This window comes from Nasonia vitripennis (genome assembly GCF_009193385.2).
Source record: "Nasonia vitripennis strain AsymCx chromosome 3 unlocalized genomic scaffold, Nvit_psr_1.1 chr3_random0007, whole genome shotgun sequence".
In the NCBI taxonomy this organism is placed as follows: Eukaryota; Metazoa; Arthropoda; class Insecta; order Hymenoptera; family Pteromalidae; genus Nasonia; species Nasonia vitripennis.
In genome coordinates this window covers 790,873-805,767 of record NW_022279626.1, presented here as the reverse complement: position 1 = coordinate 805,767, position 14,895 = coordinate 790,873, and the positions used below count along the sequence as shown (strand labels likewise).

Genomic DNA, 14,895 nt, shown 5'->3' with positions numbered 1-14,895 from the left:
TTTGTACAGCATAAACAATATTGAGTGACGATTATTTCAACCATTAGCCACGCCAGGCATACCTGTTCCTAGACCTACACGTTGTCCCCTTCTGTAGATGTAAGAGTCTGCAGTACGGAGATCGAAGTAAAAACTAGTGTAAACTGATTGTTTGCGTCACCGGAATCGGTTATAAAAAGCGCAACATCACACTTTATCGAGGATTTCATAGCCCATCATGCATGTAAAAATAATTTAACATGAAACTGTTATTAAAGTGTACACGTGTCATGAGTCGTTCTTTATGGTACGGCGTTAAGCGCACTTGCTACGCTCGAGCGCTTATACACGCCGTGCGTAAAGTAAAATGTATGCCACTAGTATCGTAATGTAGTAATACAGAAAAGACAGGATGAGAAAAAAATGTTTGAATCCTACTGTCGTTGAAAATAACTGGTTTCATAAACAGCCCCAGGAAAGGGATCAATATTCTATATAATGCAAAGTAAAACCAAAATTTGAACTTGTTTTTGCAAAAATTGCACTTTATAGTGTTTAATAAAAGAACAACGAACGATAATATAAATTCTCCGCGGTAAAAATACAGGTAATTTTTTTATATTAAGCAATTTACTATTATCAACTTTTTGAAATACCTAATTAAAAAAAATTGAAATCTCAAAAATTAAAATCCATACAGACATTTTCTACAAACTTTGTATTTTTACAAAACTACACATGTTATTGCAAACATTCCACCATAATGATTTTTATATTATTTTGTATGGTTAAATGTTAATAGTACTGTCATCTTGTCTATTTCACGTACTTGAACATCTCATATGCTGATAACATTGGGGATGCCAGATTTAATTCAGAATTTTAGCACTAACAAATTAATTGCCAATAAACAAAAGTTTGGTGTATTATAAAAGCAACTGTTATAACAATATACTCTGTTAATACAGTTGATTGTTCAGTAGGTTAATTCTGCAAACATGAATACGCGTACAAGTCGCAAGACTCCATCTTATGTACCCTCCCATAAATTCCTACAGTAACTCTGCAGTGTATAAATTAAGGTAGTTCACTCGAAAAATTAATATTTTTAGAAATTGCTGTAATTTTGTAAATATATCCTATTAAGTGTCCTCTATAACGTGGTGAAATTTTTTACCCCCCAATCGGTATGATTTTTTGAGATATCGGGTCTTGAAGTTGTGTATTTCAACATGGGAAGCATAGGCTAAGTCTAAATTTAGTGTACATTTTGTTTAATTACGAACAAAATCAATTTTACATCTTTTTGAAAAACTAGGTCATGATGTAAAATCATAATATGAATCAAGGAAATATAAATTTGATAGGGCAAACGGTACTTTTTGAAAAGTCAACCTCGAATTGAGCACTACTGGGCCAACCTTAATGATATTGTGAGATAAAATTTGTCTTCAATAAAATAACAGCATTTTCTTAACATTTATGATAATATTTTGATTTTATTTCCAAAATACCTAAATAAAAAAATCCGCTATGAGTGCCATAACATATAATAATAAGAATTATTAGTTAATTTTGTATCCTTCATTAACCGATTATCCGAACGTAAACGCATGCAACGAAAATAAATATGCAAAAGTAGCTTAGTCAATGGTATTCACGGGAGTATATGCCGACAATATGGCGCTTTGAATCGGCGTCAATTCAGTCATTTGTGTTGAACTCTTTATCTTACATGAGAATGTAATACACAAAGTCATTTTCCATTTGCAGTATAAACTATTATAGTAATATGCATAAAATGTACAGGAGAGTTGCCTAGCATTTACAGCTCCCAGTATATCTACACGCTATGTTTATGCGTTTCCAACTGCCAGCTACAAATAATTGATTTGATGTACTGGCATATATTTTGTGGCATTTATTATTGCAAAAATTATTAAATAAATACATAAAACAACAAAAATTTACGTTTGTTAGCGACAAATAGAATCACGCATTTTAATAATTGTATTTATTTTGTGAATAACATATTCTACTGGGCATCAAATCGGGGCATTATTGATACGGCATTATTGATACTGTATACACTGTACTTTTGGATTATATACCCAAACATTGTTTTTATTAACGTCGGATCAATGGTACTAGGGGAAGGGGAGACTTTTAAAACATTATATTAAACTTTTCAAACATTATATAGTTGTATAAAATTTGGTTCATTATTTTCTCGAGGCACTTTAAAAATTAGAAATACCGTTTCACTGCGAAAATAAAAAAAAACACTGCCAATTCTTTGGCACGTAGTTTCCTCCAATTAAATTTATAGTTCCAGTAGATAAAGTATTGTTCAAATAAACAGTATATTAATGCTTTTTTAAAAATATTTGCAATCTTAATTATTTTACTGAAGGAGCAATTTACTTAGCAAAGGACTCTGGTAATCAGAAATATTTGATCAAAATTTTTAAAATAGAGGAAGGTTGATACTTCGAGGAGTAGGGCGCCCTGCAATCGCGGCGTTTAGCTGTAAGACCGTAGGCGAGCTCTGTACCCATCCACCACCCGTCACAATATCAAATCATATAATTATCATAAAAAATGTAAACCTTAATATTTAAATACCATAGGGTCCTACGGTATAACCTAATAAAACCATGAATTTTCTCAAAATATTCAGATCTTTAGTTAGCGAGTTATAAGGTTTAACAAAAATAGTAATTTTAAGTTTTACAGGGTATACAGGGTGTGAAACAAAGAATTTGAATCTTAATATGTTTGAAACTCATCGTTTTCATAAGCTGCATGAAAAATTTCAAGTAATTCTTGTTACTCCCGTAATTGTAACACATAGTAAACCCTTTTTTTTATTCTCGATTTTTAGTTAAAAAACTAGTCGCCGAAATGGGTTAAAATTATTACAGGAAATAGGTATTATCGTTTTGTATTGTCATACATTTTTTCAAAAAGTTCGACAGTTTAGTTTTGGAGATATGAGAAATTAAAAAACAAAATTACCTTTTTTATCATAACAATGAAATACAAACGTATGTGCTGGGCTTATGCCGAGCTGTTATGCTTATGCCACCACATATGCCTGCCGCGCGCGAAGCATAGAAGTAGAATAGGAGAGATAGAGGGTCAAAGGGAAAGCGGCGTGACAATAGCCAACGCTGACTAATAAACATGCAACAAGAGAGAACGAGATAGCAGAGCCGGATTCGCACGAAGCAATCCGAAGGGCCCCGAATCGATCGAAGAAGGACTATAGATCAGCAGAGAGAAGCGCGACTCGCTCTCTCGACTCCCGACTCTGGTAGCGACAAAACCACAAAATTAACTGCTTTGACGAACACAAGTCAAAATCTATTAAAAATAACAAACTCGAACGAAATGCGTATCAAAGCCCTTGAAGTAGAACATACAACATGACACATTACAAAAAATGGGCAAAAATCCTGCTGCCGAGGAGGATGCGGCAGCGATGACAACTGCCCCGAAAGGGGATGTGTAGAATGATTCGTCACCTGGTCTTACGCGGTAACCATGCCAGCGAAGGCGCGCTGTCTTGTAGGGGGGCGTTAGGATGCGAGAACGAAACCGTAGTGTGTCTGACGACGAGTTGACATTGTCCTCGTCAAAGTCGGAAAGCTCTCATACTTAGTTCTAGAGAGGTATGGGGGTTATCACCTCTAGAACGGTGGACTCACCTGCGTTCGGAACAGGATCCGAAGGGCGCGGGTTTAACATACTATCATTGCTCAAAAAAATCAAATCTGAACCAAGAGAAGGCGCGTTTGAAGAACTCGTAAAGGAAGCTGATAGGTACAATCTAGATTTGGTAGCAATACAGGAATCGCGGTGGCCAGATGGCGGAGTACTAGCATCGGGTAACTTCACGTACCTGTTTGGGGCCGGGAGTGGGGGATCTCGAGGCACCGGATTTCTCGTAAGCAAAAGCATCATACATTCGGTTAAAAGTTTCAAATCCGTCAATGATGGGCTCTCGTACATCATTATCGAAGGTGAATGGTATAGATATGTATTTATTAATGTACACTGTCCTACGGAGGACAAATAAGAATCTCTTTGTTTTTAATGCTCCATTGAAATTGATGGTAACTCTCCCATTTCCCTGCATGCTCTGTGTACCATTCCTTCTTATCTCCAAGAGTAGGCGTAGGTCCAGCATGAACGTTAATTGCTGCTTTAATGTTGGAAGCAGCCATAGAACCACCATCAGCTGCACTGTTGAGTATGGAGGCTGCTAAGTCAGCTGGAGCTGCAGCCACATTAACATTCGATACTGCAGACGATACAGTAGCCACAGGCGTTGGTGCGCCGATAGCAACAGTAGCTTGTCTCTGATTTATTCCTGGAATCTGCTCCACACCTGTGAATTGTGCTGCAGCTAAAGTAACAGACGGCGGTGCAACAAATTTAGCAGCAGCTTATCTAGGATTTATTCCTGGAATCTGCTCTACAGCTGTGATTTGTGCTTCAGTTATAGTAACAGGCGCCTCCACCGGGGGTTGCCACCTTGTCGAGTGCCCGCTTTTTAGGGCCTGGTGTGGGGGCTCGTCCTGCGAGTCTTCGTGGTCGCTTCGGCTCCGGTGACCCGAGCGTGACGTCCTGAACTCGGGTCGTCCTGGCGTGGCGGCGAAATTGGGCTGATGCGGGATACCGCCTCTCGGGCTTAAGAGTAGCCTCCCTGGCAGGATCTCCGTAAAACGGGCACTGCTGTCAGGCCTCTCCCCTGTGTAATGCCCTATACACGATCCGGCGTGTAACTTCCTAGAACATATACATTTAAAAAATCCTAAAAAACATCCGACTCTGCCTATACAGCGAGCGCACGGAATGTTTCGGCCGTCCCCACTCTTCTCACCACCTACGAAACCAGCAGCTACGCAGTAGTTAACGCAGCGACGGCAGGCCATCGACGCGCATGTGTGCGTGCGCGCCCCCCTTCTCTCCAGCTATGAAGCCAGCATTAACAGCAGCGCGTTGCGTAACACTATTTATATGTATATGTGAGCGCAAGCGAGCGACGGTGAGTCGTGCGCATCCGAGTATGTTTGTATGAATGATAAATGTAAATATGAATGAATGATACTATGATTGTGTGAACGTGCGAATATTTTCGGCGGCTCGATCAGCCCTCGCTTAGCGCCCTATAAAAGGCCATGCGAGGCCTGTGTTCAATCACTAGCGGCAGCATTTTCAAGCACCCTAGTCTACTCTGGCTGCACTTTTAAGCGCCTTAGTACATATACAGAAATCTACTGCAAAATTAAGCGTAGAATTTAATAATTATAAAATTCGAGCAGCACTTTTAAGCGTTCTAACACATACTCCACTGCAAAATTAAGCGTAGAATTTAATAATATTTAATAATCGCATAACAGAAGTCTTCATCAGAAAAGAAACAAAATTGTAACTAAATCTGATTTAAAAAGAATAATAGCAATAATAGGCATTATTCTTATGTTAAATTATTTTTGTTAATATACACACTATTTTAAATATAAACAAGAGTTTATAATTATTGCGTTGCATATCCATTACCCACAATCCCGGACCTACTATTATTATTATTATTTAATTCATTTAAAATCAATTTTCTTTTTATATTATTCGTTAAATAATAATTTAAAGTAAAATCGATTTATTCCAAATCTGAATTCGGATCCACGGTTCAGATTTGCAAATGTTTATTACTTTTTCTAATAAATATTAGACTTATTATTTCTTTTATTAAAATCTAATATTAAAAAAGTACCAAGGACCAGTAAGAAGAAGTGATGAGCGTTTCACCTGACCGAGGTCGGGCCTCGGGGTTCCCGAGGGCGACCTATGGACTGGCCGGAGGCTAAGGACAGCCCCCCATTGCCCCCAAGGTGTGAGCCATCGTGCCAAGGGGAAATCTGAGTATCTAGCCTTACTGCCACATGCGGGGCTCTGTGGTGGCGGACCTTTACTTCCCTAGCTACTCGTGGGACTTTTTATGTAACCTTACACAAAAAATTTAGATGAGGGAGGAAGGGGGAGTGAAGCTTAAGGCTACAGGGCGGCACCGCCTAGTCAGCTGGAGGTGGAGCACCCCACCGCGAAACCGGAGGGGAAGAGTGTCAAGGGCAACACTGCCTATAATACTCTGACCCGATGGATTACTGAGGCAGCTAGCACCAGTAAAAACCTGAATAGGGGTGGGCCTACAACAACCGCCGGCAGGGGTGAATACGCGCACTGCTGGTGTTTCCGGCACGGATCTTGCCGGGGGGGGGGGGGGCTCACAGAACCCTCAGGCGGATCTAGTAACCCACGGGCTTCGATCTCTGAAGTTGCGACCGAGAATTTCGGGAGCACAACGGAGAAAAGAGGCCCAGAGGCGAAAACGGGAGAGGGAGGCGGGGGCTCCTGGAGCAAGGGATGTTACATGTCCTAGCTCTGGGTCTGTCCCCTCCTCTCTCCCTAAGAACCTGACGGCCGGGTCAGCGGGCGGGGACGGGAGAGCTCCAGGCGTTAAGCGGCGCAAAGACGCCGACTCGACTCCGCCAGCGAATCAGAGCACCAGAAAACGACCCAACGTGGAGCCTGAAATCATGGCTGCCAGTATGGTGGACCCCCTCACGAGAGCGATCGTGTGCAAGGGATATCCTGACGAGAAGCTGATGCATCAGCAGTTAGCACTCGTCAGCGAGGCGGTCCAGACAGAGATCAATAAGATCCCCAATGGACCGTGGCCCGAGTTCAATAACTTCTTCGTGAAAATGGGGTCCATCGTCGTGGTAGCCAGCAACACCTTTTCGGTAGTCGTATGGTTGGGATGTCGGAGCTCAAGAAGCCTCAAAGGGCCACTCTCCGCGTACCTGGAAACAGGCTTGAGCAGGGAGTGTTTCTGAGCCGACTGAGTCACAGGTATCCGGACCTGTTGATTAGTAGGTGGAGGGTGCTGAGTACCGAAATCAGGGGGGCTTTACGCTAATACTCATCACATAGTTTGGGGCAGTTCGGTTACTAGCGGCAGGGGCGACGCACTGCTGCAGTATCTGGTAACGACGAGTCTGTGTATTATGAACAGGGGCAGAGAACCTACCTTCTACAATTCGGTTAGAAGTGAGGTGATTAACCTAACTCTGTGTACAGTTGGAATGGAGGAGTGGGTGGGCAGATGTCGAGTATCTAACGAACCTTCACTTTCCGACCACAGATACATCCAATTCGAATGGAAGGAAAGATGCTCGGAAACAAGGACCTTTAGGAATCCCAAGAAAACAGACTGGGCGTTCTTTAGGGAAAACCTTCAATCCTTCAAACCAAGCTTTGGAACAACGGATGAGCTTGATCACTGGGCATTTGAGCTAGGTGAGATAGTAAACATCTCTTTTCAGAGAAGCTGTCCCTGGACCATCCCAAAGGGAACATGGGGTACCCCATGGTGGAATCGGGAGCTAGAGGATCTGCGACGTGAAACGGGGAGGACCTTTAACAGGGCCAAGAATACTCGCAATAGTGTCGATTGGCGGATTCACAGAGAAGCCCAGAGGCTATATAAAAACCGCATCAACGCGGTGAGAATCAAGGGATGGACTACTGCGAGGATATCGAGAGATATCCTGACGCGGCCAGACTCCTCCGGATACTTGCGAAAAATCCTGAGGTATGGCTTGAAGCAATCAGACTGCCTACAGGATAATACACAACCTCGGAAGAGGAGTATTTAAAACTACTTCTGGAAGCCAACTTCCCGGGCTTTCGGCTCTCCCATGAGATGGGGCATGAGAGCTCGGGTAGGAATAGGCAGCAGAGGGCGGCATGGGATCTGGCGCCGAAGGTCGTCACACTGGAAAAGGTCAAGTGGGCCATAAGGAACTTTCAACTCTTCAAGGCGCCGGGCATCGACGGAATCTACCCGGCATTCCTTCAAGAGGGGCTGTAGGAACTGGTTCTCCCCTTAGTAAAGCTCTTCAGAGCAAGTGTAGCTTTGGCTCATCTACCTGAAATATGGAAAACGGCCAAGGTTGTGTTTATTCCTAATACAGGTAAGTCAAGTCACACCATCGTTAAGGATTATAGACCTATAAGTCTTAACTCCTTTGTGTTTAAGACACTAGAAAGATTGGTGGATAGATTTATTCAAGACGATATCCTAACCGTGCTTCCTCTTCACCCTAACCAGCATGCGTACAGGGCGGGATTCTCTACAGAGACTGCCTTACACTCGGCGGTTTGGCGCATTTCGGAGCAGCTGGAAAGGGGGGAGGTAATGGTGGGAGTATTTCTAGACATAGAGGGAGCGTTTAACTACACCTCTATCGAAGCAGTTGTCAAAGAGGCAGGACTGCATGGGATGCCTGGACCATTAATAAAATGGCTTCAGGGCATGCTTACACGCAGGACTGTGATCTCGAGTCTCGGAACCGTAACGGTCTCCGGCAAGGTCAGTAAGGGATGCGCGCAGGGCGGGGTGGTGTCGCCCACCATTTGGTGCCTGGCGGCAAATGGGCCACAGGAAGCGCTGAATGGGTGGGGCTGCTATGCTCAAGCCTACGCGGACGATTTCCTGATACTGATAAAAGGAAGTGAAATTGGCGCAGCCATGGACGCCATGCAGCTTGCATTAAGGAAAGTGGAGAGATGGTGCTGCTCGACGGGACTTTCGGTTAACCCGGATAAAGTCGAAATGGTGATCTTCTCCCGCAAGTACAAGTTAGATGTCTACAGAGCGCCCAAACTCTCTGGAGTCGCCCTACAGGTAAAGGACTCAGCTAAGTACCTCGGCATTGTTCTGGATAAAAAGTTAACCTGGGAGAAGCATCTCACGGCCCAGTGCGATAAATTACTGGTGGCTCTCTGGACATGTCGCAGGGGCCTATAGGACCACGCCTACCAAGGCACTTGGAATCCTTGTGAAGGTGGAACCACTCCATCTTACTATCATTGGGATAGCTGCTAAGGCAGCGCACAGACTCAATGCGTACGGACAATGGACACAAGGCACGAAGCACACCCGGCTCCCGGGTGGGGTGGGTCTCTTGCCGGAATTTTCCATCAAAACTGATATGATGATCCCGCGCTACTTCTTTGGAAGAAGATACGGGGTCGTGATACCGACAAGAGAAGAATGGAAGGCCCGCAGGGACAGTCTACCAAGAATTGGGCACGTCTAGTACACAGATGTCTCTAGGGCAGAGACTGGGACTGGTTCGGGGTACTACTGCCAAAGGGATGGAAGGGGAACCTTCTTTTCCCTGGGGCGGTATGCTACGGTCTTCCAGACCAAGATATACGCTATACTGACCTGCGCTCAGAGGAACATTGAACTCGGCGCAAGAGATAGAATTATCACCATTTGCGCAGACAGTCAGGCGGCACTTAGAGCACTTATGGCTCATAGGACAACCTCCAGACTGGTCTGGGAATGCAAAGTGGTTGTAAATCAGCTGACCGCTCACAACAATAAGGTCAGGCTGCTCTGGTTCCAGGTCACACCGGGATCAGGGGTAACGAAATAGCAGATAGACTTGCAGCTTTGGGAACTAAACACCCTTCAATCGGGCCGGAGCCCTACACAGGTGCCGCAAGGTACCTGCTAACAGGCGAAATCAGGGGCTGGGTTGAGAGGGAGCATACTAAGGAATGGCAAGGAACTCAAGGATGCAGACTAGCCAAAGCGGTAATGGGACAGGACACCAATGTCGGCTGGACCAAGTGCATCGCAGGAGGTAGCAGAAATAACTCCCGACTCCTGACACAGATAGTGACCGGGCACATCCGCTTAAGGTACCACGGTCTGAAGATGGGGAAGGAGGCTACGGGTATATGCAGGTGGTGCGAGGGGGCGGAAGAAACGCCTACCCATGTACTGTCTGTTTGCCCAAAATTTAAGCAGCTCAGACATCAATGCTTGGGGGAGCTTTTCCCCACGTATGAAGAGATTAGGGCACTCGACGCGGGAGCCATATTGACCTTCTGGAGAAGGGCAGGCTTACCTGCGTAGGGAATGCCATGACGAAGGGTGGTACAATGGGTTTACAGCCTAAGTGCCATGGATCTTGATGGCCCCCCCTTCATAGTAATAATAACAATAATAAATACATTAACAGGCGGCGGTGCAAGAAATGTTGGAGCAGCTTGTCTAGGATTTATTCCTGGAATCTGGTCTACAGCTGTGACTTGTGCTGCAGTTACAATAACAGGCGGCAATGCAACCAATGTAGCATTACCATTTCCAGTAGCAATCAATTCTGAAGACGGTTCACCAGCCACATTAGCAAGCGGTGGTGCACCAATTGCAGCAGGAATCAGTCCTTGATCTAATCGAGCAGTGTTAAACTGTGCTGCAGCAATAGTACACGTCGGCGCAGCAAATATAGAAGAAGCTTGCGCAGCAATACTCGCTTCTGCATACGATACCGTAGTCACAGACGGTGCAGTAAATATGGCACTAGCGGTCGGCTCTGTAGACCGTAAGGCCTCCACACTAGCAGGCTGAGGTGCACCAAGTGCATTGACAGTAGCAGGTAGTTCCTTAGTAGCTGTGAGTGCTGCAGCTGAAGCAGGTAGTGTGACAATGGTACCTGTCAGACCTGCAGCAAATGGTGGTGTACCGTAAGTGTCAAGAGGCACATCAACAGTATCAGCTTCTTCCAATTTGATGACTTTACGGGCATTTACATTCATGAAAATATCATTTCTAGCCATACTTTTTCTTGGCTGCAAAATAAAGATTCATACAAATTGTGATATTTCATATATAAAAATGTTTTGATCCAATAAATTACCTTAGCATACGGATTGCTTTTTATATCATCATTTCTCTTGCCAGCTAAAGAATTTGGAAAACTCGCTCTCCTGGTATTATATCCTTAAAAGAAAAAACAAATAAAAATTGTTGTTAAACATATAATTATTTTCTATAAAATAAATGAAAATAATCCCTTCTTAAAAAAGAGATACGAGAAAAGTGAAGCCGACTAAAACGAGATTTGATTGACTGCTTTTAAAAGGGCGCGAAAATACAAAATCTAGAAAGTATTTACGAATTAAAATAAATTTATTTATTTACAAAGTTATTTATGATATAAAAGGAAAGAGAAATTATAACCTCAAAACTTAAGACATGTCCAAAAAGCATACAATTAAAAGCAGTTAGCAGTTATATAATATCAATGGTACCCTGGCTCTGGAAACTAAAGATTTGGATTTGTGTGATGCTTTGAAATTTGTAGAGGAACCTTCACAAACATTTTTACCTTACTCACTGATAATCGTAAGTTTGTTTCTTTTCAATAAAAGTATTCTAATAACGCTAGGTTTCGTTAAGGTTAGGTAAACAATGCAGATGTCGCATTTTCTGTATCAGTCTTGTGCTTTATGCTATTTTAGTTATCATAGCCTTTAGAAATATAGTCCTGTATAATACGTGTGGTCCATCGGGGTCTGACATTGGTTGCTATAGCCTCTGGTAACAAACGTCGAAAGAACTCATGCTTGACAATGTATTTATATATCTGATGGAGTTGTTGGGTGAGGTGGTCGAAATAAACAACAGAGCAATGACTATTAAGTACCGAGGCTTTATTAAGAAACTATCTATGGACTTCTATCTAGTAGAGAAAAACGAAAAAAAGAAGAAAGTCGACGTGCTCACTCTATGAGTACAAGCGCCGAACAACCGGCGGAGCGGAGCCCTGCACGCGGGCAGAGAGTCGAGCAGCGCCGCGCATGCGCACAGCGCTCTAGGCAACTAGTGGAGCGTAGCAAGTGCCGTATGGCATCAGCCATAATCCAACACTCCCTCTCACTTGCAGAGCTCTCAGTCCCAGGACTCCTCATTCAACCAGCTGCCAGGTTGATCGCCCTCCTCCGGAGAGTCCTAAATTATTAATTATTTATACGCATGTTCATTATTTTATACGTTAATTCTTCATGCAATTGAACAGGCAATGCTTTAGTGAATATGTCGGCAAGTTGTTCTTTTGACTCATTCTATTGACATAGTTTTTATTCACGTATTCCTTAACATAATGTTCCCTTCTCTCTACCATATGTCGCAGTCTGTTTCCACTATTTACCTTTGCACAGGATATTGTAGCCATATTATCACAGTACAAGGTAATAGGGTACATATGCTTATCTAGCATTCTAGTCAACGAATTATGCAGAGACATTACTTCTTGGCAAGTCTCGCTCAAAGCCACATACTCTGCTTGGCATGTGGAAAGCGCAACACTTTGTTGCATATGTGTTTTCCAAGCCACAGCGTTTCCGAACAGCTTGATCACAAATCCACATGTGGTTAGTGAGTCTTTGCAGTCAGATAGGCTGGCATCAGAGAAAGCTACCATATCGCTTCTCGAGTTATCGAATGTCAATTCATAGTGTTTAGTACCTGCCAGATACTGAAACACTCATTCGTCAATAGTTGGATTAACCTGATGTCGACTGAGGACATTCACAGCATATGATATATCTGGTCTTGTTGCATTAGCCAGGTATAACAATGATCTCACTGCTTCTCTGTACAGTCTGTTGGGTATTCCAGATTTGTTTGCTACCTATTTCGTGTATTCTATTTCCACCCTCTCTTTTCTATCACGGCTCATAGCTTCGCTAATTTTCATAGGCATGTTTACCGGTTTACATTTTTCAAATCCAAACCTAATTAGCATTTTGTCTATAAACTTAGTTTGATTTAATCGTATGACTTGTCCTGAAAAGTCTCTATTGATCTTAATTCCTAAAAATTCTTTAGGGTTACCTAGATCTTTGATATTGAACTCTTTACTCAATTTCTCACTAAGTTTATCTAGTATACTATCATTTGGGCTAGCTAAGAGGATGTCATCGACATATAGAATAGCTAATACTATACCTACACTTGACTGATGAATATACAGACAGGGGTCAATGTCGTTTGTCTGAAATCCAAGCTTAATAATGACATCAGTGAATTTGTCTTTCCATTTCTTTGGACTTATTTTCAGACCATACAAGGATTTATTCAATTTCCAGATAAAACGTTTTCTAGTATCGCTGTTGACCAGCACTCTCTCTGGAATTTCTAAAAAGATATCCTCAGATAATTCTCCGTAGAGAAAAGCAGTTTCTACATCTAACTGTTTTATCCTAAATTTGATCTTATTTGCCAATGAGAAAAAGGCTCTGATCAATGGCATCCTAGACACCGGAGCATAAGTCTCACGCAAATCATACACATTTTTGTCTTTGAACCCACGAATGACTAATCTAGCTTTGTATCTAGTTTCACCAGTTTCATTTATCTTTCTTTTAAACACCCATCTATGATGTTTGGGTTCGTATTTACCATGGAGATTTTTGATTTTTCAACCACTGTATAAACTTGTTTATCTCTTATTGCATCAAGCTCATTTTTAATAGCTTCAATACAGTGTTTACTCTCTGTCGAGTTAACAGCCTCTTTATAAGTTTGAGGATCTCCTTGGATTCTTGCTAGCAGTGCATGAAATTTCAAATCACTCAAACCTCGATCAAAATCCAACTTTTCCGTCTCTGGATTTTCGCACAGGAAAAACATGACTTCTGCATTTTTCTTGGGTCTACCCCTTTTCCTTTTTGTCTCTACGATATTTTCTACAATTTCTACTTTCTGCTCTTGGTTCGTTCTATCTATATCTTGTGGATCATCAAAACTCAACTGTACCTCCATAGTTCTCAACGATGGCCTGAAGTGACGAGCCTGAGCTGGTGTTGTTGTTGCCTCCAGGGCGTTGCTGAAAACCTGCTCCGCCACGTCCTCGTCCACGGCCTCGGTTGCTCGAGCTGCCTCTGGTTCCTCTCAAAGAGTTCGGATTGGGCTTGCCTCTGCCTCTGAAGGTGCCAGAGCCGTTTCCTCTGAAACTATTAGAGCTGTTTCCTCTCGGGAAATTCCAGCGTCCTCTTTTGGATGGCTGCGGATTGGCCGAGCCTCCTTGAGGGCTTTCGAGGTCGGCCTGGCGTTTGCGACACTTGCTCGCAACGTGACTGCCAATCTTCTTGCAATAATAGCATAGGCGTTTGCCTGGATGAGGGCACGTATCCTTGCAATGTCCCTCCATACCACAACTTCTGCAGATCTGCCGTCCTTGGGCGTTGTGACTGTCACTGGCATAGAAAACTTTAGCCGTTTGTCCTTTGGTTTTACCAATTCTGGATGCCTCAATCTGTAACAAATAATCTTTCAGTTCTCCGCACGACATTGGTTTGGACGTCGTCGCTTTGTACAAGGCATTTGCAGTTACTATTTCAGGTACTGCTTCTGACACAGCTTTAATAAAATAGTCTCTTTTATCCTTTTCAGCGAGTTCACCAGCATCTGGTATTTTCTCAAACGCTCTAACTTTCTTTTGAAATTTATCATAAAAGTCAGACGCTGACTCTTTGTCAGGAAGATATATCATTTTTGAAAGATCGTTTCGAGCTGTGATTGTAGTCATACGAGATTCGTATCGTTTGACTTCTTTTAGTTTTGCTAGAACTTCTTTAGGTTCAGAAAGATTAATTATTTTGTTGTAATAAACTGTGTCTATTCTATTAATGATTATGTCTCTGACTTTGAACTTGTCATCTGTAACCTTTTGTTCTAAGTGCAAATTGTCAGATTCTAGTTCTAAGATATACAGTAATTTTTTAATCCTGAGTTCGGATTTTAAGGAATCTTCAAACATTTCAAATTTATAACTCGAGGTTAATTTATAATTTCTGAACATTTGATTATCTCTTCCGGAGATTTCGTTTTTTAACTGTTCAGATAAATTCAAAACGCTGTTCTCTTTTGAACTCTTTTCTTTTTCATTCAGAAGTACTTTGACTTTGTTCTCAATCAGATCATTGATCAACTCCGCTGTGTTACTGTCATAATTAGGATTATTATATATTCTATTTTTGTTA

The 14,895-nt window shown here is 42.4% G+C and overlaps 1 protein-coding gene across 1 annotated transcript in view; it reads right to left on the bottom strand.

Moving 5' to 3' along the window:
* Positions 1-10,844, bottom strand: part of LOC103316526 (epidermal growth factor receptor substrate 15-like 1) — a 480,491-nt gene extending 469,647 nt beyond the window's left edge. Inside the window, exon 1 of the mRNA XM_031926044.1 lies at positions 10,767-10,844. The gene's annotated coding sequence lies outside the window, so the exon portion shown is untranslated. The remainder of the gene's footprint in view (positions 1-10,766) is intronic.
* Positions 10,845-14,895: the final 4,051 nt, after the last annotated feature.